Source organism: Eptatretus burgeri, chromosome 16, assembly GCF_056783735.1.
Source record: "Eptatretus burgeri isolate ZD-2024b chromosome 16, Ebu_testis_v1, whole genome shotgun sequence".
Lineage (NCBI taxonomy): Eukaryota > Metazoa > Chordata > Myxini > Myxiniformes > Myxinidae > Eptatretus > Eptatretus burgeri.
Window position 1 is genome coordinate 23,842,882 of NC_140976.1, and position 8,866 is coordinate 23,851,747.

The 8,866-nt window shown below is 44.1% G+C and overlaps 1 long non-coding RNA gene across 1 annotated transcript in view; it reads right to left on the minus strand.

The window, feature by feature from the left end:
• LOC147010710 (uncharacterized) overlaps window positions 1-8,866 on the minus strand; it is a 12,531-nt gene continuing 3,665 nt past the window's right edge. Inside the window, exon 2 of the long non-coding RNA XR_015052207.1 lies at window positions 1-8,230. This is a non-coding gene — a long non-coding RNA (uncharacterized LOC147010710). The remainder of the gene's footprint in view (window positions 8,231-8,866) is intronic.

Sequence of the window (8,866 nt, forward strand, 5' to 3'; positions counted from 1 at the left end):
TTCAAATACATTAATAATCCTGGGTGCCAGACAATGTGTCCAATCAAGTTGAAATTTAAAACTTACATTCCACATGTATGCTACATCATAACTCTGAAGTTTCATATTGGTTGATGCAGCAGTTCCAGAGTAAACATTATTTAATATTTTTCCTTCAATCCAATATGGCTGCCAAACCATATGACCTATGACATCAAATGTGTGAACCCTTTGTTCCACATGGATAGGCGATTATACTTGTAAAGTTTCGCCTCGATCTGTTCAGCCACTTCAGAGAAGATTTTTGAAGGTTTATTTTTTTTAACAATATGGCTGCCAAATCACAGACTGATGACGTCATCAAATTCTTTTTCCTGTTTTCATACTCATCAGATGTAGGATTCTACATATGCAATTATGATGTCATAACGAAGGCACCTATGACGACGTCATCAAAAAAAATCACACTTATTTCCCATGAGGAGTACTTGCCGTGTGCCAAGTTTCAATTTTTTCCTTGGTGCAGTTTCAGAGATACAGAGGTCCAAAGTGTTTCCAACATACCTGCCACACCACATGACCTATGCCGTCATAATTATGATTAAAATATTCTCCATGAGTATTTGTACCAATGGTGAAAATTTCATCTCAATACGACAAGCGGTTGTGGAGAAAAACCAAGAAATTTCTGTGCAGACAAACAAATAAACAGACAGACAGACAAACAAATAAACCAATGTCACCCGCAGGGTGACCCGTATCTTGCCAAAAGGTGACCACGTGTGACTTCTTTGAGGTCTCACTGAGGTGAACAGAGCTGCTATCCACCAGGAGCGACTCCTTGAGGAATATCTGCCTATGAGAGATTCCAATGAGAATTGTTCTACAGAGTAACCATGAAAAATATGCTTTTGCCTCATAACGTCACCAAATGACGTCATAATGTCTCAAGCTTGACATATCTATAAAGCACTCATCGAGGTGTTCAATTTGAGGTACTACACGACATGGTTCCTAAAACTTGAAAATTTGACCTTGGGTCAAATGTTTGACCGAAGGCGCTAACCATGAAGGTCAAGGCCAATCGCCACCAAAAATTAATCAGCTGAGCGCCAAACCATGAACTATATACCCATGAAGTTTGAAGACGATCCGATCAAAATTACTCAAAAAATAAATGTTTCGTCGACTCCCCTGATTTGCGACAAAGTGACCTTGACCTTTGACCTTAACCTTCAAAATTTTGTGCACTGAAAGGGACCTCTATAGGCCTCTGATATGCGAAGTTACAAAAATTTCCAATGACAACTGTGCTCTGCAGAGTGATTTATACGTGATTACAGACCAAAAAAAAAAAAACAACAACAAAAAAAAAACATATGAAGGTCAAGGCCAATCGCCACCAAAAATTAATCAGCTGAGCGCCAGACCATGAACTATATTCCCATGAAGTTTGAAGACGATCCGATCAAAATTACTCAAAAAAATAAGGGTTTCGTCGACTCCCCTGATTTGCGCCAAAGTGACCTTGACCTTTGACCTTGACCTTCAAAATTTTGTGCACTGAAAGGGACCTCTATAGGCCTCTGATATGCGAAGTTACAAAAATTTCCGATGATAACTGTGCTCTGCAAAATTTTTTATACGTGATTACAGACAAACAAAACAAAAAAAAATAAAAAAATAAAAAAAACATACAAGCTGACTAACATATCTTGCAAAACTACGTTTTGGCAAGATAACAAACAAACAAACGGACCCAAACGCAATACCCTCTCCTTCGGCAAGAGTAACTAGAAGTGCCACTTTATAACTGCTGGCAGTAATGACTGGGTACCTAGACGTCCTGCTTTGATGCAATCCCACTTTGATTGGATACCTGACCCTGACCCATGACATTTATTATTATTCAATTGAATTCACAATGGGATGAAAAAAAAATCAATTCAGTCAAATAGAAGACCAAAGATGTATGGCATTGGAATCGTCAGAAGGAACCCAAATAATCAAAAAGCAAAGATGGAGGCAGTCATCTGGACGAACCTGGATAGGAATAGGGTTTCAGCTTCTACTCCTCCACCCTTACATCCATCCAGGTGCAGCCAAGCGAGCCTATTTTTAATATACTTTGTCGAGTCTCGAAAAAGAGTGAACACACAGAACATAAAACAAAGGGAGGAGACAAGAGGGGTGGGAGAGGGAAGCACAACAACAGTAGTGAACAGAGACATGAGGAGATCTGTGGAAAGGAGAGGGATGGGGTGGAGTACACAAGGTAAACAAGATGGACACCACAGGGACTTTCAGGAAGGAAAGCGGGGAATTTGAAGGAGGTGGGTTTGGGGTGGATTAACGGGGGTAGAAAAGATCATGGTTTTGGATGGGGGAAGATAAAGAGATGGTGGTGAGCAGCTGTTTTGAAGACCTGGAGGGAAGAGTGGGATTGAAGAGAGTGTGGGAGTTTGTTCCAGAGGTGGGAAAAAAGAGGAATGAAAAAATGAAGGTGAGCAGTGATTCAAGATTTTAGTAGTTTTGCCAGAAGCGGGTCGCTGGCGGACCTTGAGCGCCCTGCGGAAATGTCGGGGGGATAGAGCACAGACAGAGAAAAAGGGGGGAGTGCAAGGCCAGAGAGGAGTCGGTTATTCACAAAAACAATTTCAAGTCAGAGCCATATTCAAAAATAAAATTTCAAAAAAAACCTACATTCAAAAAATTTAATAACTGGCTGCCAGACCATGCGTGCAATCAGGTCGAAATTAAAAACATATATTCCCCATGGCTACGAGATAATAACTGTGAAGTTTCACATGCATTGATGAAGGGTTTCCAGATAAATAGTTTTTAAAAAATTTCCTTCAATCCATCATGGCTTCCAGACCATGTGACAAATTAATTATTTGTGAACACACTGGTATCCCCAAGACTCGGCGGATGCGGAGGGGGACGTGTGAGGTTTCTCCTCGATCTGTCAAGTCATTCTGAAGAAGGGGATTTTTTAAAGGTTTTTATTCTTCAAAAAATTGTACCTGTCAGACCATGTGACCTATGATGTTGAAGTTTAAACACATATTGCCCAAGGCTGTTACGTCATGCGTGTGGAGTTTCGGATCGATCGAGTAAGTCGTTCCGGAGAAGAAGATTTTTAGAGGTTTTTATTTTCAATCCAATATGGCTGTCGAACCACATGCCCTTTGATATCATAAATGTACATTCTGCTTCCAATCGGGTAGAGGAACAGAAGGGTAGAGGGTAGAGGAATCGGGTAGTAGAGAGGGTAGAGGACAAACCGGTCAATTGTTTGTGAACACCCTGGTATCCCCAAGGCCTGGGGAACATGTGTGACATTTACTCTCAACCTGTCAAGCTGTTCTGGAGAAGAAGAGTTTTTAAAGGTTATTTTTTTTTCTTAAATTATGGCTGTCAAACTACGTGACTGACGATGTCATCAGTTTTTTTCTGTCGACCAACTTATCACGAGATGATCCTCAACAATGTTCATAATGATTGAATATAGCATTTTACAAATGCATTTATGATGTCATAATGAAGGCACCTATGACGTCATCAAAAACAATCACTTATTCCCCAGGGGGAGTACTTGACATGTGTGAAGTTTCAATCTTTTCTCTGGAACAGTTTTGGAGATAGAGAGGGACAAATTTTTCTTTTTTTCCAACATGGCTGCCACACTACATGACATACGGCATCAAAATTATCAATAAAACGTGCTACATGAGTAGTTGCACCTGTGGTGAAAATTTAGTGTCTGACCTGAAAAATGCCGGCGGAATAATGATACAGAAAAGTAAAAAGAAGAAGAACAACAGGTGACCCAGCCTGAAAGGCTTGGTGACCTCATAAAAAAGTCAATGGTGAGTGCCGGTATTACAAGTCATCATAAATATATATTTATATATATTATTTTTTCATGAGTATTATTGGTATTTATTTATTTATTTTAATAAACAGAAATAAATTCCTGTGTGGGGCTAGTGTGAAAAAAACTTGACTCAAACCCAAGGACCTCATTACTAATGCAGCAACAGCCCACTGAGCTATTGAATCTTTGTGGTATTGGAAGTTGCATGAATATTAATAAATGTATGATGAACCGGAACTGACGAGGCGGGACAGAGAGTGACTTCAGTGGGCTGTCAAGTGTGTGGAGCAGGAGACGTGATTGAAAACGGTTGAGCGAAAGATCCTTCGTGTGAGCTGTCTGCTTCACAATATCTTGGCGATGAGGATGGCTCACCTTGCTCTTACACCACCTGCTGCATTCTTACCAAGTCCAGGTGAGCCTTCGATACCTTTTACCTCATGCATGCGCATGTTCGAGAACTTCGAGGTGGGAATCCAGAGGGAGGGGAAAGGGTGGGGTGGGAGTCCGGAGGGAGAGGTGTGGGGTGGGAGTCTGGAGGGAGAGGTGTGGGGTTCAAGGGTTGACCACGAGTCAAGGAGGGCAAGGGGTGGGAGGAGGCAGGAGAAAAGGTGGAATGAGGAAGGGGTTGGAGGAGGGACCCGGCATTGCCCAGCAACATTGGGTACCTTTGCTAGTATAAAATATCATGCTAAAGGCCCTGTCACACCTTGACGTTTTAGCCAGCGTATGGCAAGTTATCAAAATGTATGTAAAATGCTGGCGTACGCTGAACTATTGATATTTTTTCCCAGTTTTGGGCGTATTCATAACGAGTTGGACGTATGCATAACGTATTAGTAATGTACACAGAACGTTTGGATAACATATAGATAACTTATACCAACGAATGCTGAGCGTGTTGTCGGCGTTCACAACCTATGCCCAACGATAGTCTAACTTATACATAGCGCGGCAGCGTATCGACGACGGTCACGTGGCGCAGCCTATTAAAAGGCTGCGGCTCGACGATTCAAATCATAACCGCACTCGACATGGAAGTATCAAGCCGCTGTTACACCTTGACATTTTAGCCAGCGTATGCCGACGTATGAAAAATTTGCTGAATACGCTGGCACACGTCGAATACGTTATGGGTAAGTTTTATATACGTTAAGAGCACGCTGAAGCACGCTGGTATACGTCGTAGTACGCCGAGTATGTCGACAAATTTTCAGCATGTTGAAAATTTTTCGACGTATCCAGCGTATGACGCATACGTTCCGCATACGCTGGCCATAAGTTGTAGGCACGTTACGCGATCGTTGACACACGTCGACACACGTTACTTGTAAGTTACTCATAAGTCGAAACACGTCGAGGTAATGTTTAGCGTACCCGAAACTTATTTCTAACCTATGAGTAACGTGCTTTGAACCTATGTGTAACGTATCTCCAACGCACGTTGACGTATGTAGATGTATTGGACGTCTTCCGGACAACCACAGAACTTACTGAACATGTTACTAACTTACAGCTACCGTATAATGGCGTATTGGCAGCGTTTAGGGGAATTGGTATATAAAACTGGGGTTCACACAGAAGGAACCCGTCAGTGTTCCAGACTCCATGGTTTTTTTTATTTTTATTTTTTTCTTTGGTATGACGGTGATGTTGACACTTCGATTTCTCGTGCAGTTATGATTTAAGTCGTTGAGCGGCAGCCTATTAATTATATTATATTATAACCGCACTATAAATCGAAGTGTCAACATCACCGTCATGCTGAAGAAAAAAAAAAAAAACCATGGAGTCTGGAACACTGACGCTAAACATTACCTCGACGTGTTTCGACTTATGCGTAACTTACAAGTAACGTGTGTCGATCTGTGTCAACAATTGCGTAACGTGCCTGCAACTTATGCCAGCATATGCGGAACGTGTGAGTCATACCCTGGCATACGTCGAAAATTTGTCGACAGCTCGGCGTACTACGACGTATACCAAACTTACCCACAACGTATTCGACGTGCGCCAGCATTTTTAGACAAATTTTTCATACGTCGGCATACGCTGGCTAAATCGTCAAGGTGTGACAGGGCCTTAAGTATGGTGGCTCCGTACGTTTGGCTGTCTCACGTTTCTGGCAGTCGCTGCGTTTGAAAAGCTCTGCACGCAGGCAAAGCTCAACATTCAACCAGAAGAAATGCATGATACATTTTAGATACATTTTAAACGGACAAATACAAGATGGCATCGCAATTTGTTTATTCATGACCTGGGCTGACAGGATGGCCTTGAAGTTATCGCCGGCACCGTGGCAAAATTCCTCCCCAAACGATTGCTGGGTAGGCAATGGCAAACCACTCAGAATAACCCTTCCTCAGGAAGTTGCTTCGGCAGCACCGAAGTTTTGTGACAGAGTACACTCAACATTTAAAAAGGAGCAAACACGGCCATATAGAAGGGGTGGAGAGAGAGAGGGGAGAGGGAGAGAGGAAAGAGGAGAAGGAGCAGGAGGGAGGGAGAGAGGGGAGTGGGGTCGAGAGATATACAGGAGAGTGAAGGAGAGAGGAATGGGGGGGGGAGGAGAGGGAGGGAGAGAGAGAGGGAGGAGAGAGGAATGGGAGGCGATGTGGGGAGGGGGGGTTAGATGGGAGTGGAGGGGGAGAGAGGGAAGGGGGACATAGGAGGGGGGTAGGGAAAAGGGGGTAAGAAGTTTCCTTCTGTATCTAACCTGCCCCCCCCCCGCCCCCATTCCTCCTCACCCCATTGTTTGTCCAAGTCTCCCTCTATCCTTCAGCTCTGCTGTTGGTATCCCCTCCCTGTCCCTCTCTCTCTCTACTATTTCATTACCTCTGCCACCGAAGGTGAAGGAAGTTATGTTTTCACCAATTTCTGCCCTTTTGTTTGTTTGTCTGTTTGTTTGTGTGCAGGATATCTTAAAAAGGTGGGGATGGATCCGGATGAAATTTGATGGGCAGGTTGGGTGTGTGACAAGGACGAACTGATTAGATTTTGGTGAAGATCTGGATCTGGATCTGACACGCACGTACGGGCACGCGAGAGTGAAGGAACTGCCTGTGTGGTTTTTGTTTCTGGCTCGCGGTTTGAAAGTTGTATTTTTTTTTTTTCTTTTTGCACGTACGGCCACGCACGTACCAGTAATTTAAATTGACAGACGAACTTAAGCTTTTCCAGTCACCACGGACAGATACTTTTGCTTGCTTTCAAACATGCGTTTGTGACGCGGCCTGGTCCTGCGGCTTGGCGGGACTTGTTGACCCCGTGCTGCCAGGAAAGAAGGCCCGAGGTTTGGCAAACTCCCTCTTGCAAAGTTCCGCCTCCTGAGGATGAGAGAGATCGAGATTTTGGGGATCAAGGACCACGCCGAATACAATGACTTTGATGGGAGTGAGAACCCAGCCATGGACAGCAGCTTTGATGAGACAGAGGGCCGCGCATGTGGTATCCAGAGTCGCACTGATCGACATGCGTCTGAAAAGTGGCCTGGCCTTGTGGCTTGTTGGGTTTTGCCAACCCCATCATGCTGAGACCAAAAACCCCAGCTTTGGCGACTTCTTTTTTGCCAAGTTCTGCCTGAATGGGACCGAGTTCTAGATGGGATCCAAGACTGCACCAAATACAACGACTTCGATGGGAGCGAGAACCAAGCTGGGGCGGCAGCTTTCGTGAGGCAGAGGGCCGCACGGGTGGTGCTCGGAGTTGCGCCGATTGACATGCGTTTGAGACGCAGCTTGGCACCCTGGCCTTGCCTTGCGGCTTGTTTAGTTTTGCTGACTCTACCCCGTCAAGGAAGGATGAGACCGAGGAAGGATGAGACCAAGAAGGATAAGAGTGAGAAGGATCGATTAGACCAAGAAGGAAGAGACCGAGATCAGGTGTACCCGGGAGGCCACACGGAAGGTTGCATACATACATCTATATCATCACCACTTTGGGAACAGAGCACAGAAAAGGAGACAGCTTGGTCCATGAGTCGTGGTTCCTTGCTGGGGGTGAAGATGGATACTTCAGGACCAGAGAAGGCTCTGTTCATTCAGTCTCAGAGACTCATGAGTAGAGATGATGACCAGTGTCGGCAGCACGTACACACACACACACACACACACACACACACACACACACACACACACACACACACACACACACACACACGAATCATGATTTACACATACACATGCATGATTATGATTTTACATGCACATGAATTGTGATTGTACGTGACATATAATACATATTATAAACACGCATAGTGTTATGTGATTATATTCATACTATACGTGAAAAACTGTATTATACATACAAGCAGAGGACCCGCCCGACGGGCGATCTTGTTCCAAGCATGCAACATGTTCTTCTGACGCATATCTTTATTTGGGTGGTGTAGAGACAAAAATAATAATAATAACCTGGGTTACGTGCACGAAGCAACATACCTACTGCTTATAATTCAAAACACCTCACTGCACTGGAAAACGTGGGGACAGGAATACTGCACTGCAAATGGTGAAGACTTGAAATACCCTTCTCCACCTGGAGGTGGCACTACACAATACACATTTATATAGAGAATTTGCGTCCCCCCCCCAACCCCCACAATCTACCCTCATCCCACTCCCCCCCTCCCCCAAGACCATTGACAAAGATAAAAACACGCCAACACATTAATTGGGGTCATGTTGATGATATTGTTGCGAATCTGGAAGCCATGAGCACTCAGCATTCAGGTCCCTATAGCTCAGTTATTTCGATAAGTAAATGTGGATAGATAGCTCCCTTTCCCCAATGTCTAATGGGAATTAAGTGTGCATGCACTGCGAAGTTATTTTATCGATAGGATTTTTACACTAATAATAACAACAACAACAACAACAACAACAACAACAACAACAACAACACGCCTTCACCTCGCTTCCTCAACCTGACCTCATAGCGCCCGCAGTGGGCGGAGTTCAAGGACGGACCTTGTGGCGGCTCTCGATCAATCAGGGGGATGCGAGCAAG